The sequence below is a fragment of the Triturus cristatus genome, chromosome 10 (assembly GCF_964204655.1).
Source record: "Triturus cristatus chromosome 10, aTriCri1.1, whole genome shotgun sequence".
Taxonomy (NCBI): domain Eukaryota; kingdom Metazoa; phylum Chordata; class Amphibia; order Caudata; family Salamandridae; genus Triturus; species Triturus cristatus.
Genome location: NC_140593.1, coordinates 592729402 through 592744837, shown reverse-complemented (window position 1 = coordinate 592744837; position 15436 = coordinate 592729402). Strand labels below are relative to the sequence as shown.

General features: G+C 46.9%; 1 pseudogene; it reads right to left on the bottom strand.

Annotated features, from left to right (window-relative positions):
* Positions 1-14095: 14095 nt before the first annotated feature.
* On the bottom strand, positions 14096-14214 carry LOC146789774 (5S ribosomal RNA; annotated as a pseudogene).
* Positions 14215-15436: the final 1222 nt, after the last annotated feature.

Here is a 15436-nt window from a genome sequence, read left to right as displayed (position 1 = left end):
ATGATTTGACTTGTTTGATTTTGCCGGTTCTTTTTAACAATCCTGAAATCTTTCACACCGATTGATTATCTTCACCACACGTGTGATCTAAACTTAGATATTTCTTAGACGACTCCGCAGGTATTTCACCTTCCCCATTCACTGTTTGTGTTTCCAGCACCATGACACCCTCATACCTCGTACATTTCACCACACACCACTGATTTGTATACAGGCACTTCACATAAATTTGATACTGCCAGTATAACCATGTACATTACTCGGGTGTTCTTCCCATAAGCGCTGTATTTTTTGGTTTCCTTTCCGATGGTTCCCCTGACAAAGAGGTCTTTATTGCCCAAAATGCATCGGGATTGATGTTTAACATTGTATATATTCCAATGGATTGATTTATATGCATTGAACCATATTGCATAATGCTCTAACGGATAAGCTTGATGTGAATAAAACATCTATCTGCAACCAACTTCATCTATTGGATTACTCCTTCATACAACTACTACCCACCACGTGGGTTCAAATGCCGTGCACAGGGAAACATCTCCTCATTAGGATTTTGTCAAATCAAAAGTAGTCAGGTACTTAGCAGCCCCTAACTATCAATGAGCTCATCAGCTCTAGGTACAGGGTGAGCTTCAGTCTTTGTGACTGCATTCAATTCTCTGTAGTCCACACAGCCTTAACTCCTTGGGTCCCCCCTGAAGATTAGGTTTAGGTACGAGCACCACTGGACTGGCCCATGGATTCTCAGAAAGTTCAATTACCCCAATGCCAGCATCTTAGCAACCTCAACTTTAATGCTGGCTCTGACATGGTCAGACAACCTGTATAGTTTATTTTTGACAGGTAGGATGTCACCAGCGAGAATGTGGTGCACGCACTACTCATTGATGCCTGGGGTCAAGGAAAACAGGCCAGCAAACTGAACTAGCACTTGCTTACAGTCTCTGTGCTGCTGGTCTGTCAACTTGGGAGATAGCCATCTCCCTCCACTGAGCCATCTTTCACATTAGTGGAGAGGAGGTCGGGCACAAGCTCAGTTTTCTCCTCCACACCCTCATCAGTGACCAGTAACATGGTCATGCCTAGCCTGTCATGGTGGGGTTTCAATCTATTCTCATGCCGGAGCCTATGAGAGTTCCTGGGGGTGGCACGGTCAACCAAATAGGTAACCTCACCCCTCTTCTCTAAGATTGGATAGGGCCCTCTCCACATGTCATGGAGGGCCCTGGGAGCCACAGGCTCCAACACCCACACCAATTGTCCTGGAGTATACTCAGGCATAGTAGCCTTTTGATCATGCCAGTGCTTCATGAGCTCCTGGCTGGCCTCCAGTTTTCTGTTTGCCTTGTACATGTACTCTGGAATTCTAGACCAAAGGCCTAGCACATAGTCAAGCATGTTGTCCTTTGCTTCTTTGAGAGGTTTCTCTAAAGACTCTCTCAGCAGGCTCAATGGCCCCCTCACAGGGTGTCCAAATTACAACTCAAAGGGACTGAAACCAACCCCTTTCTGTGGCACCTCCCTGTAGGCAAACAGTAAGCATGGAAGGAGAATATCCCATCTCCTCCTTTCTGACAACCCATTTATCATGCCCTTCGGGGTTTTGTTGAATCTCTCAACAAGACCATTTGCTTGTGGGTGATAGTGGGTGGTGAAGTTTAGTTGACACCACACTCATCCCAAAAAGCAGTCAGATGGCTGGACAGAAAGTTTGTGCCCCTCTCTGATACCACCTCTTTTGGAAAACCCACTATGGTGAACACACCAAGCAGTGCTCTAGCCACTGCAGGAGCATCAATGATTCTAAGAGGGATTGCTTCAGGGTACCTAGTGGCATGGTCCACTACCACTAAGATATACCTATTCTCTGATGCAGTAGGTGGGTCCAGGGGACCAACAATGTCCATCCCCACCCTTTCAAAAGGAACCCCAACCACTGGCAGTGGTATTAGGGGAACCTTTGTCTTTCCTTTGCCTTGCCACTGGCCTGACAGGTGACACAGGAGCTGCAAAACTCCTTTACCTTTTCAGACATATGGGGCCAGTAGAAATGGTTCACCAACCGGTTCTATGTCTTTGACTGTTCCAAATGTCCTGCCAAGGGGATATCATGACCCAAAGTCAGGATGAACTCTCTGTACTTCTAGGGCACCACCAACCTCCTGGTGGCCCCCTCCTTGAGGTTTCTGGCCTCAGCATAAAGCAGTCCATCTTCCCTGTAGAGTTTGTGAAACCCACTGTCATCCCCCTCCTCTTGCTTAGAAGCAATCCGCCTTAAGCTCTCAAGGGTGGGACAGTCTCTATGTACTTTATTGAACTCTTTTCTGGAGGGTCTACCTGCTCCTGTCAGCTCTGCCAAAACTGACAGCTCTGGCAGGTATGGAGTCCCTCCCTCAGAGGCCAGATCATCCCCTGCGGGTTAGATTCTTCCTGCACCTCTGGAGCTCCCTGGGCTGGCTCACCAGGCCCAGTACCCTTGTCCTTGGATGGTTGTCCCTTTGTTCTAGGGTCCAAGTGTCCAGCCCCTCCCTTCTGGCTGGTCTGTGACCTAGTCACAGCACATACCCACTCAGGGAGCTATGGAGTCCTCTCTCCAACTCTGACAACACAGAGGCTTCAAGATCATGGCCCAGTAAACACTGGACTGGGAGCACCTTAGACACAGCTACCTTCATAGGGCCTGTCACACCTCTCCATTCCAAATCCACCTCAGCCATAGGATGGAGTTTAGTTGTGCTGTCTGCATAAGTCACCTGGTGAAACTCACCAGGTAGCAACCTTCTTGGAGGCAGCAGCTCATCCAGGACCATAGTTACACTAGCCCCAGCGTCTCTAATAGCGTCAACCTCAGTCCCATTCACTTTAGGCCTCTGCCTGTACTTGTCCATGTTTGGAGGTAAGGCAGCAAGGGTTGCAATATTCACCCCACCCAGGGATACTAAGGTTGCTTCCACCACCTGACTACCCCTCTCGGGGATACCGCTCTCCACACCTACACTGACACTGGCAATCCCTGTCGATGGCCCCTTAGTGGGGAGCTTCTTGGCGCAGACAGCATCTCTCTGTTTGTGCCCTGGCTGGTTACAGTCAAAGCACTTACCCACTTTTGAGGTATCAAAGAACCTACATTTCTTTCCCTGATTACACCGCCCTTTGGATTTGAGTTGGCTCGGGCCCCCCTCCTTGTGCAAGTTTTTGTGGGTCTTTGGAGGACTCCTTAGGTTTATGACCTTCTTGTCCCTGGGCTTTCCCTTGGGAAGGGATCTGTCCCCCTTTCTTCTGGTCACTCCCATGGTGCTGAATGGAAACCCAGGTACTCACCCACTCATCAGCTGCTTCCCCCAGCTCTCTGGGGTCTGTCACCATAGAGTCCACTAGATACTGGTGTAACTTCTCTTCTGCACAATGAGTTAAAATATGTTCTTTCAAAAACAAATTAGACAATCCCTCATATGTGTCAACTTTGTTACCAACAATACATCCTTGCGGTGCCTTCACTGAAACGTCCCCAAAGTCTACCCACGACTTTCAACTCAATTTCTGGGTGCCTCTAACCTTCACCCTGTACTGCTCTGGAGTCAGACCAAATCTCTTGACTAAGCATGCCTTCATCTTCTGGTATTATTCTGCATCTTCTCCCTTCAGGGTCAGGAGCATATCCCTCCCAGCTACTGGAATCAACTCCCACAGGGGTGCACCCCAATACCTAGAATGGACCCTACTCATTCTAAGGGCCCTATCAAAAGCTGCTAGCCACCTGTCAATGTCATCCCCCTCTGTGTACTTGGGCACTATACCCTTGGGAAGTTCAGGATCAAATGCACCACCCCTGGACATCTCAAAATCTTCATCATTTTCACTGCCACCATATCTTTTCAACGCCTCCTCCCTCTGTCATCTCTTCTCAGCCAAGTCCAGTTTCCTCTGCTCCAAAGCTATCAAAGCTAATTGAGCCTTAAGCTGTCTCTGCAGGGACACTGCAAGGGACAGTGGTGGATCCTGAGTAAGGGACCCTTCCCCACTCCCACCATCTGGAATCATAGGGCTAACACTAGAGATAATGGAAGAGGCACCATCCTCAACCTTCTCTTGGATGAGGCTGGAGTGGACACCCTCCATCCCCCCTCGAATCTCCTCAGCTACCCCGGCCCAGGCCTGTAGGGATTTAAGCAACCCTGCCTTTCTAATCTTGTTGGAAGCAGGCAGCCCCCTAAGCCTTTCCTTGTACCCTAAGATCAGCCATCTTGAACTGGGACAGTTTAGCCAGGCCCAGCTCCATGATTCCCACGTTTTGGGTCACAGCAACTAGGCACAACAGACTTAGAACAATTTGGAAAAATTAAAACAATGGATTAAAAACAGTTTAGTCCAAATTCCAAAAATCAAACTCAAAAGTTTTGTTCCAAGGCAATGTAGAGGATTTTTATCATTTTAATTCACTTTACTGAAAGGTGTACTTTTAAACAAAAGTCCTCATCCCACCGCTGCCACCAAACGAGTGACCCCATGAGAAAAAGCTCCAGAAAAGTTTCTAAGTCTGAAGGTAAAAAGTGTGTCCGGGACCTACCGTGAGTGGTAGCCGCTCAGGGCTCCATCTCGGTCGGCCTGAAACTTTGACTTTGAGCCGGTCTATCGCGACCAGATATCCCAACATGGTGCTATATGTTTCTAAGTGCTATAAAGTGACAAATCTTATGAAATTCATATCTCTGGTTCCCTACATTGGATTTTTGTTGTTTTGGTGTCACTTTAAAGAAAAAAATATTTCCTATGTTTATAAATTGGTGTTGGATTTTTATTATGTGTTGTGTCTTAATTATTTACTGAATTGGTGTTTTTAAATGCTTTACATACCTGTCTTTGAAATTAAAACTGCCTGCTCGCAGCCAAGCTACCAAGGGTTGAGCATGGGAATAATTTTCTAAGACCTATTCTGAGCCCTATACTGTGTTAGTGGCCTTATTGCCAGTGGCAGACCTACATTTGCCCCTACCAATAATCCACTTTCCAACACACAGTAACACAGGCATGTAACACAGGCCCCTGCAGCCCTAGCTGCGCATGGAGACCCCAACTCGGCAGGGGCCCCAAACCCATCAGGGAGCCCCCATTCAGCCCAAAACAACTGAATATATGTGAGATACGGAAGATTAATGGGCCCCTCTTTATATTCTGCAGGGTGGCCCCATCGTTTTGTTGTACGCTACTGAATTAACAACGAGAAAAAAACTTCCAGACCCAGATTTACAAAGAAATCATGCAAGGAGTGCAGCAAGCGGGGTTGCTGTGCTGCGTGAACACGAGAGAGTAGAACAGCGATATAGCTACGAAGATGTGGCTTTGTTCTGCTCTCTCCCTGCACTGGTGCACTTTAAGTTGCCAACACAGACACCGTTGCGCTACAATGCAATGGTTTCTGCATTGTGATAATCATAGTTTTGTGCAGGAAGAGGTTCCTTCCTGTACAAAAACGATGTGTTAAGTCATTTTCCTCTTTTCATGTGTGCTGCAGAGTGCAGAACACATGCAAAGAGGAGAAAACAAGGAGAAATTGAAATATTTCTCCTTGTTACGCCTGCCTCAGGGAGGCACAGATTCTGGCCCAAATGTGCCTGTCATCCATTTTTTGTAGATAGGGATTTGTATAAAAACCCAAGGGTTGGTGTAAAGTAATGGAAGGCAGCATATTGCGCAGCTTTGCTTTACTTTTGGTTACAATCCAACGCATTTGCAAATCCCAACCTAACACTTTGCGTTGGGTTTGTATTAAAAGAGTAACACAAACCCACAAAAATGAATGGTCAGTGTAGACAAAAGAAATGCAGAAAACTACGCGAAGAGCAAAGTCTTTGAGATAAAAAACGTTTTTGTGGCTCTTGCTAATAAAGAGATAACAGCTTTAAAGGTGTATAAAGAAATGACGACCCGTCTTTCAGTTCAGGTTTTGCAGCAATGTTGTTCCTCATTCACAGCAGAAAACTATATAATGTGTACACTTATACAATCGAATCTCTTCCTCATCATATCATATCCCAAAAATACAATTTCACAAACTTGTCTCTTGTAGTGTCAATCTACGAATTTAGACACGAAATGGAACAAATAAGACATATGGAGGAATGTCGGTTTCCTTAGGTATATCTATTGACGTTCAAGCTTGATGCAGAAGTATTTCACTGTATGTCATAAGAGTCATTAAGCTCCCTCTAATGAAATCATGGCACTGGTCTGAGAAAAGCTTTTATGTAAGATTAAACACATATTGGCTACACCAGTAGATGAATGACCAGCTATTTATGTTGCCAGTGATTGTAACAATATATGAATTTATCCAGAGATAATGAATGTTCACAAATGAATAAGAAGTGTATTAATATGTATGGGTGTCATTTATGCCGCAGGATATCCATTCAATCCCCAACCCTCCTTATTTTTTTCAGTTTTTCAAGCCTATCATAGTTAATTTGTGAGTTACAAGCGCTTATTTTCATACATTGTGGTACTGTGAGGCGTACCAGTGTTTTAGCTACATGCTTTTTTTCTTCCTCGTGTGAACAGACAGATGATCACAAGGCTCATAATTACCTGATCACAAGGGATGTCAAGATTTTCCTTTGACATGAGGCGGGAAACTGTAGATGAATCAGTCTACTAACTTCGAAGCAGATTAAGGGGGAGCCGCCAGTGGATAAAGCGTCTTCTAAGTCTGGCTTCGAAGCGCCTGACCTTTGTTTAGTCACACGTTGCACTCTTTGTCTCATAGGCACATTATAGACAGAAAGCAATCTTTTTTTCGACCCCAAGCCTTCACTTTCACCTTCTTGTAGGCAGTGAAAGTGTATGAAATCTATTGACATCAGACATATCCATTTAGTGATTTCTTCGCGCCCATAACCGATGTTTTTCTTATGATATTGCCATCTTAGAGTACATTGAATATCATTTTTCCAATCCAAACATCAACCTGCATTCTTGATGTGCTGTAGGTGAGAAAGAGATTTACCTGCACACCAATGGAAGTTGGTTTGCAGCCCCGGACAAGAGTGTAAAAAGGGACTGGACACCAATATTTTTTGTGAAATTCTCTGGAAATTGTCCAATGTGACTTAAAACCAAAAAATCTGAAAACATATTTTTGTGATGGGAGCAATATGACATCTCTTAATCCGTTAACACACCTAAGTTCCTTACCACTTTTTTGGGCTGCAGAGGAAAGCCACAGATGAGGCCAAAGGTTTCCAAGCTGTTAATTCATCCCTGGTCAGGAAAATGTCAGTCTTGGAACTGCTGAGTTTTAGAAAGCTTAGTCTCAACCACTTTTGTATCAGCTCTAGAGCTGCGTTAATTTTGGAAGATGTGAACATATCTAGCAATGCAGCGCACATCACTTATTTTCGTGTTAAATGTTTATGTGATATTTCACTAAAATATATTGACTATCTGTCCCCACAATATGCAAAAAGTGGGTAACATGAGAACCAGATATGCTATGCAATATCACTATTTGGAATATTCCGGTTTTCTGTCATTCCCCTGTCACAGAGAAGGTATCATATGAATATATAAATAAATATTGCAATTACTTGCATCTTCTGTGCTATTGTCACGTCCCCTGAAGAGAAGTAAAGTAACAACAGTGATGGTAAAGCAGACCGCTAGGGGATAGATTTACTGAAAAACTCATCCAGTACAGCACCATGACAAAGTTGCTGCTCTGCGTTGTATGAGATGAAGAGAGCAGGTCAGTGCCATATCTGCTAAGATATAGCTCTGTCCTGCTCTCTCCCTAGTGCTGGTGCACAATTAGGCTGCCTAGCACCAAACACGCAACTTTGCACCATTGTGAATTGGTATCTGTGTGTCGAACATAGGTTTTGCACTGGAGGGGTACCCTCACAGTACAAAATACTGTGCTTAGATAAACTTGATAACTTTTCCCACTTTGGATGTGTGCTGTATAGTGCATTGCGCATGTATAGGTGAAACAGTTTGGAGAGCTTTTGGCACTAATCTTTGTCTACTATTGTTAGCAGATAGGGCTTTGCATCAAAACTCATTAGTGAATGCATGGGAAAGCCCTTGTACCACCCATGGAATGTTCCCTGATGCAAAGTATTGTAAAGCAGGGCAAAGTGCTGCTTTGTGTCACTTTCAGGCAGCCTTCCAGTGTAGAAAAAGTTTTGTACTGGAAAGCAAATTCAAAACAATTATTTTGTGCCGATTTGCATTACTTTTTAATGCAAACCCAGAGCAAAATGTTAGTGAACCTGACACTAATTGTTTTCCCTCTTTCTGAGGGTTGCAAACTTGTACTGTGTGTGTGCCTTGAAGGCGACTCTTGCATTTTCATATGTAGTTTTATTGCCAAAATAACAGGACATTGAATGCCTCATGAAATTGTGGGGATGCAGAATTAAATGATAGCTAATCCTGATTTTCACTGGAGCATGATCGATTTGTCGACTACTGTTCACTTTTGACGGTAAAGCAAATCAATGAAATATGAAAGGTGCACTTGCCCATGAGTAAGCCACAGTGGAGTCATTGGAATCTCTCCACGGTTAATTGATTTTATCTTAATTTAGAAAGAATTCCTTAACCCCTTCAGTGCCACGCCCTTTCCCCCTCCTGTGCCAGGCGTTGCACTAGTGGGTGGGGTTCATGACGAGATAGTCTCGTCATGGGCACAGCGCAACCGTGCTCCATGACGAGACCATCTCGTCATGGGCACTGAAGAGGTTAAACACTGCCTAGATTTTCTGTCCAGATTTTTAGGGATTTACTTTAGTAAGCAATTATGAGCATCAATGAAATGGCTACCATAAGCACTTGAAGCTGAGTATAAACTTAATATTAACGTAATCTGTGAGAAAATCGACAATTTTATGTTACTGGTGAAATCACTCTTGTTGACTGTGTATTTCTTAGTGTAAACGTGACCCAAGGACATTAGAGCATTTTACAACAGAATAGGAGTACTGTATGCACCGTTTTCCTATTTAGACATAGAAAGATTAGGCTATTAGCCTGTAATCACAGGATTTTGAGCTGAGGCTGAGATCTGACTCCCTATGTTCCAAAGTCAGCAGATCTAGCCACTAGGCCACATCTCCTCTCCATTTATTAATGCAGGGGAGATTCAAGAACTTTGTAGAGGCTGTACTTTGAATTTCAGGAGGTGCTAAAGAGGACCAGTTAGTTGGTCATGAGCGTGACATATACCCTGTCTGCCGTATTACAAGTGCATTATATCCTACAGCACTTGTAACAAGGTAGATGTTGTATCCATCACGTGATGGAGTAAACTATCCACTAAACTCTAAATCAGGCCCTATAAACAGTACCACCAACTTGAGCAGTGTTTAGAAAGAGAAAATGATCAACAGAGAATGCAATACCATGTACCTGTGAAGTTTGCCACAGTTTTGTTTGTTCTTTGACTTCTTCAAGGAATTTAGAATATTGAGATAAGTCTACATTGGACTATTTAAATTACATTACCAATTGGTTGACTTTATTTCCCGGGAACTGTTTGCAATAACCAGGGGAATTATTTGCACAATAGTCGGACAAGATGTATGTTTTAGTTACAGTCCTCGTTAACTAATACTCTACTGCAGTAGCGGCTCCATGTGGGAGTGCTGCGGGGCGGTGAGGCGGGGAGGGGCAGGGTGGGGGGTAGTAAACTACAGCTTACGGCCAAATGGAGTTTCTTAAATAAATACATACATAAATAAATAAATAAATAAATAAATAAATAAAATGAATTACATTCCCACGAGGAGCCGCTACTGCTGATAAAGATTTCTTCATTTGCAATCACTTATTGGCCAAGCTTTAGATTATACAGAAGGTGGCCTCTTGCCCTGTTGTGTAAGCACTTTGCGGCCCGTGCTAGGCAAAACATGTGACCATCTAGCACTGTTTGTTCAGGGTCTGCAGACCTGATAAGGCGGCCTACTCAGTGGTTTAGCAAGGTTTCCGTGGTCCCCAGTGCATGCAAGAAAATGGGTCCCCTTAGTCGACAGCCTATCACTCATCCACTCAAACTCTCCTCAGGCTCCAGCAAGAAAATCTGAACCCAACATCCTGCCACCACCTGAACAACGATTACCACTATGCACATACCAACTGTATTCCCTCTCCCTGCACTGTAGTTGTGTAAGTCAAAGGCACAAACCTTAGATAAGAGAGGAAGGTGTAGAGACAAAACGTTTAGCATTGTTTTTCAGTCTATTTACTAACTAGTGTGCATGTTGTAAAAGGTTGTTAATGTTTCAAAAACATGTTGAAACAAAGTTATAACTTCAGAATTGTACAATTAATAATGGATAAAGGGGGATGGCAGAGTTAAATACGGTAACAAACATAGACACGTTTGTTTAAATATAAACTGACAATTAAAATGTTGGATATTTTTACATACCGTATAAAGAAAAAAAGTTTTCTTAGAATAACTTGTAGCAATTTAGCATTTTGGTTGCACGTGTATAATGAGTCTGACTACTAAGGCAGCTCTGTGGACGTGGTTGTTCGCCACATCCACACATACAACCAAGAGGGAGAAAGAATGAAGGTTGACACAGCCTTCAGTTTTCCCAAGTACTTTAATGCTGACACAAGGGGTGTGCAGTGCTATTACGGCAGCACAAACGGTCAAATAGAGATCATCAGCACTATTATTCGGGTATGGTTATACCACTGAATTATCATGGACTCATTGAATCAATGTTCATGATTGGATACCATTCTTTTTAACAGTAGATAGCGAACTTGGACTCTGTTTACTATTTCTGCTACAGTATGCACGTGCCATATCCATCTAATCAGCTTCCAAGGTGAAGCCATTGACCACATGGAGCGAGCTACTCTGAGACACAGAACGCAAAATGATGCCCACAACCCACCACCGCAGAGCGTGGAGATGGGCCCCTGAAATCACCCATATCTCAGATATTCACAGGCCTTCAGCCAACCTGGGGCCCCTGAAGGTGGGGTTCCCTCCTAATTCAGTCATATTTTTTACAAAACCTTCTTCTACGTAATGAGTGGGTTGTTGCCCCAGTTACTTACTGGTAATCTTCATTACTCCGAGTTTTGTCTTCCTCGCCACATGAGTTACGAAGTGAGCTTTAGCTCCACACCAGAACCCTCCAAAGCAAATCAGCATCTCATGCCTCCCATCCCTCCCCAACATGGACGACCACCGTCACCCTTGACCCAATGTAAGGGGAGGGTCGGCCCAACCCACTTCCTGTAGAACCACCAAGCCTCAAGAATCACATGAAGCCGACAGCCAAACAGGGAAGGAGGGATGGGAACTCATGTAGCGAGGAAGACAATTCTCGGAGTAATGAAGATTACCGTTCAGTAACCGGTGCTTTACCTCCTCATAAGTCTTATTGCCACCAGAGTTACGAAGTGAGCACATACCCAAGCCAAGCAGCTTCATGTAAAAACTCACAAGAAACCACAGACAGAGGGACAAGGCCAAACAAGTAGGCATAATCCAAAAACAAAAACAGCTGGACAACACCCAAGAGGGAGCACAGAAAGCAAGATCCACAATAGCCGGAAAACCCAGCCCGGAGAACCACCCAGCAAAGCCCCCCCAGAACGACCACCCAAGACCACCTGGCAGTGATCCAAGAACAGGTGTGGAGAGGACCAGGCAGCAGTCCTACAGACACCGTCAGTAGAGACCCAACATAAAAAAGGCCCAAGAGACATACAGAGGCACCGGGAGACCGACCCTGCACCTCTGCAGATACCACAGAACCCTGTTTCACATAGGCCAGCAAGAGAGGCCGCGCCACCCACCAACACAGGGAGGAGAGAGAAGGCAAAGGACCAGAACGGACAGGACCAAAAGTGACAAACAAGTTGACACAGCAGCAAACAGACCCAGTCTGCTCTAAACACAGCAACACCACTCGTCGGGCAACCAATCAGCGAGAGCAGAAACCACTCCAGACTCAAGTACCGGAGGGAAATGAAACACAACCCCTCGGAACAGATGACAACTGAAGGGATCCAGGGCAGAAATACAGGACCCCAACGCAACACAGAAGGACAGGCAAGTCCCGTAAAAATGGAGGGGAGCGCAGAAAGACCCAGCTCCCCAATCCACCCAGCAGAGACAATGGCCACCAAAAACACCACCAGCAAGGCAAGGAACAAGAAGGCCCTGAAATCCAGAGGTTCAAATGGACCACCGAAGGGGCTGGCAACACCAACGGAGGACCCCAGGAAGACGGAAAGCGTAGCCCTAGGACACTGCAGGCAACAACTGTGAAGCAACCAGGGCACCAAAGGATCCAAAAGGCCAACCATGGACCGCGGAATGCCCGCAAGGCCACCCACTAAGCCTGAAGAGCTGAAGGGGCCAAGCCCAAGGCAAAGTCCATCAGAAAAGAAATCAATAGAAACACACCAATGAGAAAAAGACCCCCAAAGGTGAGGAAACAAGCCAGAAATCAGCCGGGAAACAGGAGCCCCTGAAGGGACTCCACTACTTCCAGGGAGCAAGCCCGAGATCGTAGGCTCAACTAAAGTAGCCAGAAGAAGACGCAGAACACCCACCGAAGGGAATGGAGGATCTGAGAACACCCAGCACTCGTGGATAGACACCCCCCACTGGAGAGGAAACCAAGGGCGGCGACCTCAGTAGGGGAATCATCAACAGAACAAACACCCCCTCCTGGCGAATCCCGCACCGAATAAGTAGAACCAAAGGAATTGGAGAAAAGGTGGAAGCGGAAAGCCCGGCCAATGGAATGACAGCGCACCCAGCCATCATGCCCCCGGTCACGGAAGGAGATGGCAGAAGTGAGGCAGGCGAGCCAGGCACACTTCTGCAAGCAGAACCCCCGTCGTGCACCCAAACTGGGCCAGCAACAGATGGAACACTGCCACTGATAGTGAGACAGAAGTCATGGGCAGAAAGACCCTGTACAGGCGATCCACCACACAGTCCACTAACCCCGGGAGACAAACCGACCGTGTGACAACACCGTCACCCCAGGCCGGGACAAAATCACCCCTGCAAGTAGCCAAAGGGAGCGAACCTGCAACCCCCAGTAAAACGTGGAAGCCCCTCACCAAAGTATACAGCACTTCAGAATCCCAGGAGGACCCCAATCTAGGAACTAACCAGGCCCGACAATGCTCAACTACCGAGAGCAGATGAGAACAGATGTCCGTACCCGAACACGATCTCCCCGAAGAGCTGTGTAAAACCACAGACAAGGCAAATGAACGGACAACAATATCCGGAAAGTGGACCAGCAATTCGCGTGCAGGCGATCCCACCGACCCAGCACAGAGTGGGAATACAACGTCATCCCCCAGCGCCACAAGCTGGTATCCGACAAAACCACCAGGCAAGGGGGCACCAGAAAGGAAGACCCCTGGAGAGAGAGGATTACACCAACCAACCCTGAGTGGACCGAAGCGCAAAGACACCACCACCAGTAGAACGGAATCTGCAGACCAATAGCTCACGGGGCTAAAAGAAGATACAGCAATGGCCATAGACCAAGACAAGCCCAGGGAAGCACATGCAGACTCATCCCTGGCACCCCCAACCACCGAAGGACCGGGGCAAGAAAAACAGCATTGGACAAATGGGAACCCAGCGACACACAGGCAGCATGCAAGATGCGGGCTTCCCCAAACCCTGCAATATGCAGAGAAACACCCCCAGCCAAACCGTTACACTGTAACACCATCCGGGATGAAGCGGGTTCCACATGGCATGGAGCCCAGGATCTCATGAACATGTTGCGCATGTGATAGCCAATCCCCTTAGACTAGAAAGGCACCCACAACAGACGTGTAAAGATGCCGCCGGTGTCCCCAAGCACCAGGCACCCCCAGAAAATCAATAAACACAGAAATCCGGGAATGAAACACAAAGGATACGAGTCTGCATCCCAGAGGCGACACAAATCACAAACCCAGACCAAGAAGGCCAGAGTCATATACACCAAGCCACAGAGGTAAACATGACAAGAAGCGCAGAAGCATGGAAAATGTGGGCTGCCGGAGACACGGAACTGAATATAGCGAAAAAAAGCAAACGCCCACCAAAAGCCTACAGCACCTGGCATTACCAGGCGGTCTCCCATCCAGGAACAAACCAGGGCCAACCCTGCTTAACTTCTGAGATCAGATGAGATCAGGTGCTTTCAAGTGGGTATGGCCGTAGGCCCACAATGCAGACAGACACATAACAAACATGGATGGGCACAGGCGAACGCAAATGCCAAAGTGAAATACAAACAGGACAGTCACACCAACTGGCAACCAGACCGATGCACTGAGCTGGCGAAGGTGTGAGGAAACAAAAGGCATGCAAAAAACAAAAGTGGACAACCACAGCCGCAACTGCTGCAACCACACACAAGAAATCGGAGAGCACCTCCAACACCCCTCAACCAGACACACATATGCACAAAACTCAGAGCAGTAAAGTAACTTCTGTCCAGCCAGAATGAAACAACCCCACAAGAAACAGAGTGAGGCACGCATATCAAAGCCATAGCAAAGAGAAGGGAAAACAGCCAAGACACAGCAGCCCCAAGAACAGGGGGAGCAAACATGAAGGGTGAGACCGAAAATGAGAAACTGTGCCCCAAAGTCCGTCGGGACCCCCATCTCCACCATCAGAAGCCCAAAGTGCGCTGGGTGCCCATGGGTAGAACTTGCACCCACCAGACATGCACCAAGGATGGAGGATCAGGCAAAGGGGGATGTATGTGAATCGCCAATGAGGAGAAAGGAGGGCACCCATGGCAACCTAGACGAGTGATGGTGAGAACAGGCCAATAGAGGAAATGCACCACAGTGCAGCCACAAAGCGTGAGCACTTCCACTCCTCCCGAGCCAGTAGCGTGACCTGGGATAAAGGCCGGCACCGAAACACCCCCGGGGCCTCTCAGTGGCCGAGGCGGGAGACGGGAATCCCGGACCGGGGTCCTCCGGCTCCCTAACCCCGGTAAAGAAGCGGGAGGAGGGTGGGCGGGGCCAGAGCAAGAAACGGAAGGGTATTCTGGAAGTACATCGGCACCGAAGGGGAAGTGGGAGAAACAGTGTCACTGCAACGCTCGCAGGAGGGCTCTAAACTGGAAGGCCCGCCGGCAAATACACCATGGAAAACAGGGAACCTGCCAGGAGCGCCAAGTAGGAGAACCAGATAACCCCACAGCCCTACGAATTGCTCCAAGATGACCACAGCCTGGCCCGCCTGCCACAGGCTGCACTGCTGCAGCGCCAAACTCCACCCGGTCCATAGCTCCGAGCCTTTCCGCTGCGCCCCCTGCACAGAAGAGCTCCTGGGCCACTGTACGCCCGTGGCATCTAAGAGCCCGAAATTGGCCGATAGACCAAGCAGCGGCCACAGCTCGCCCTGTGCACTGGACCGCCGCACAGA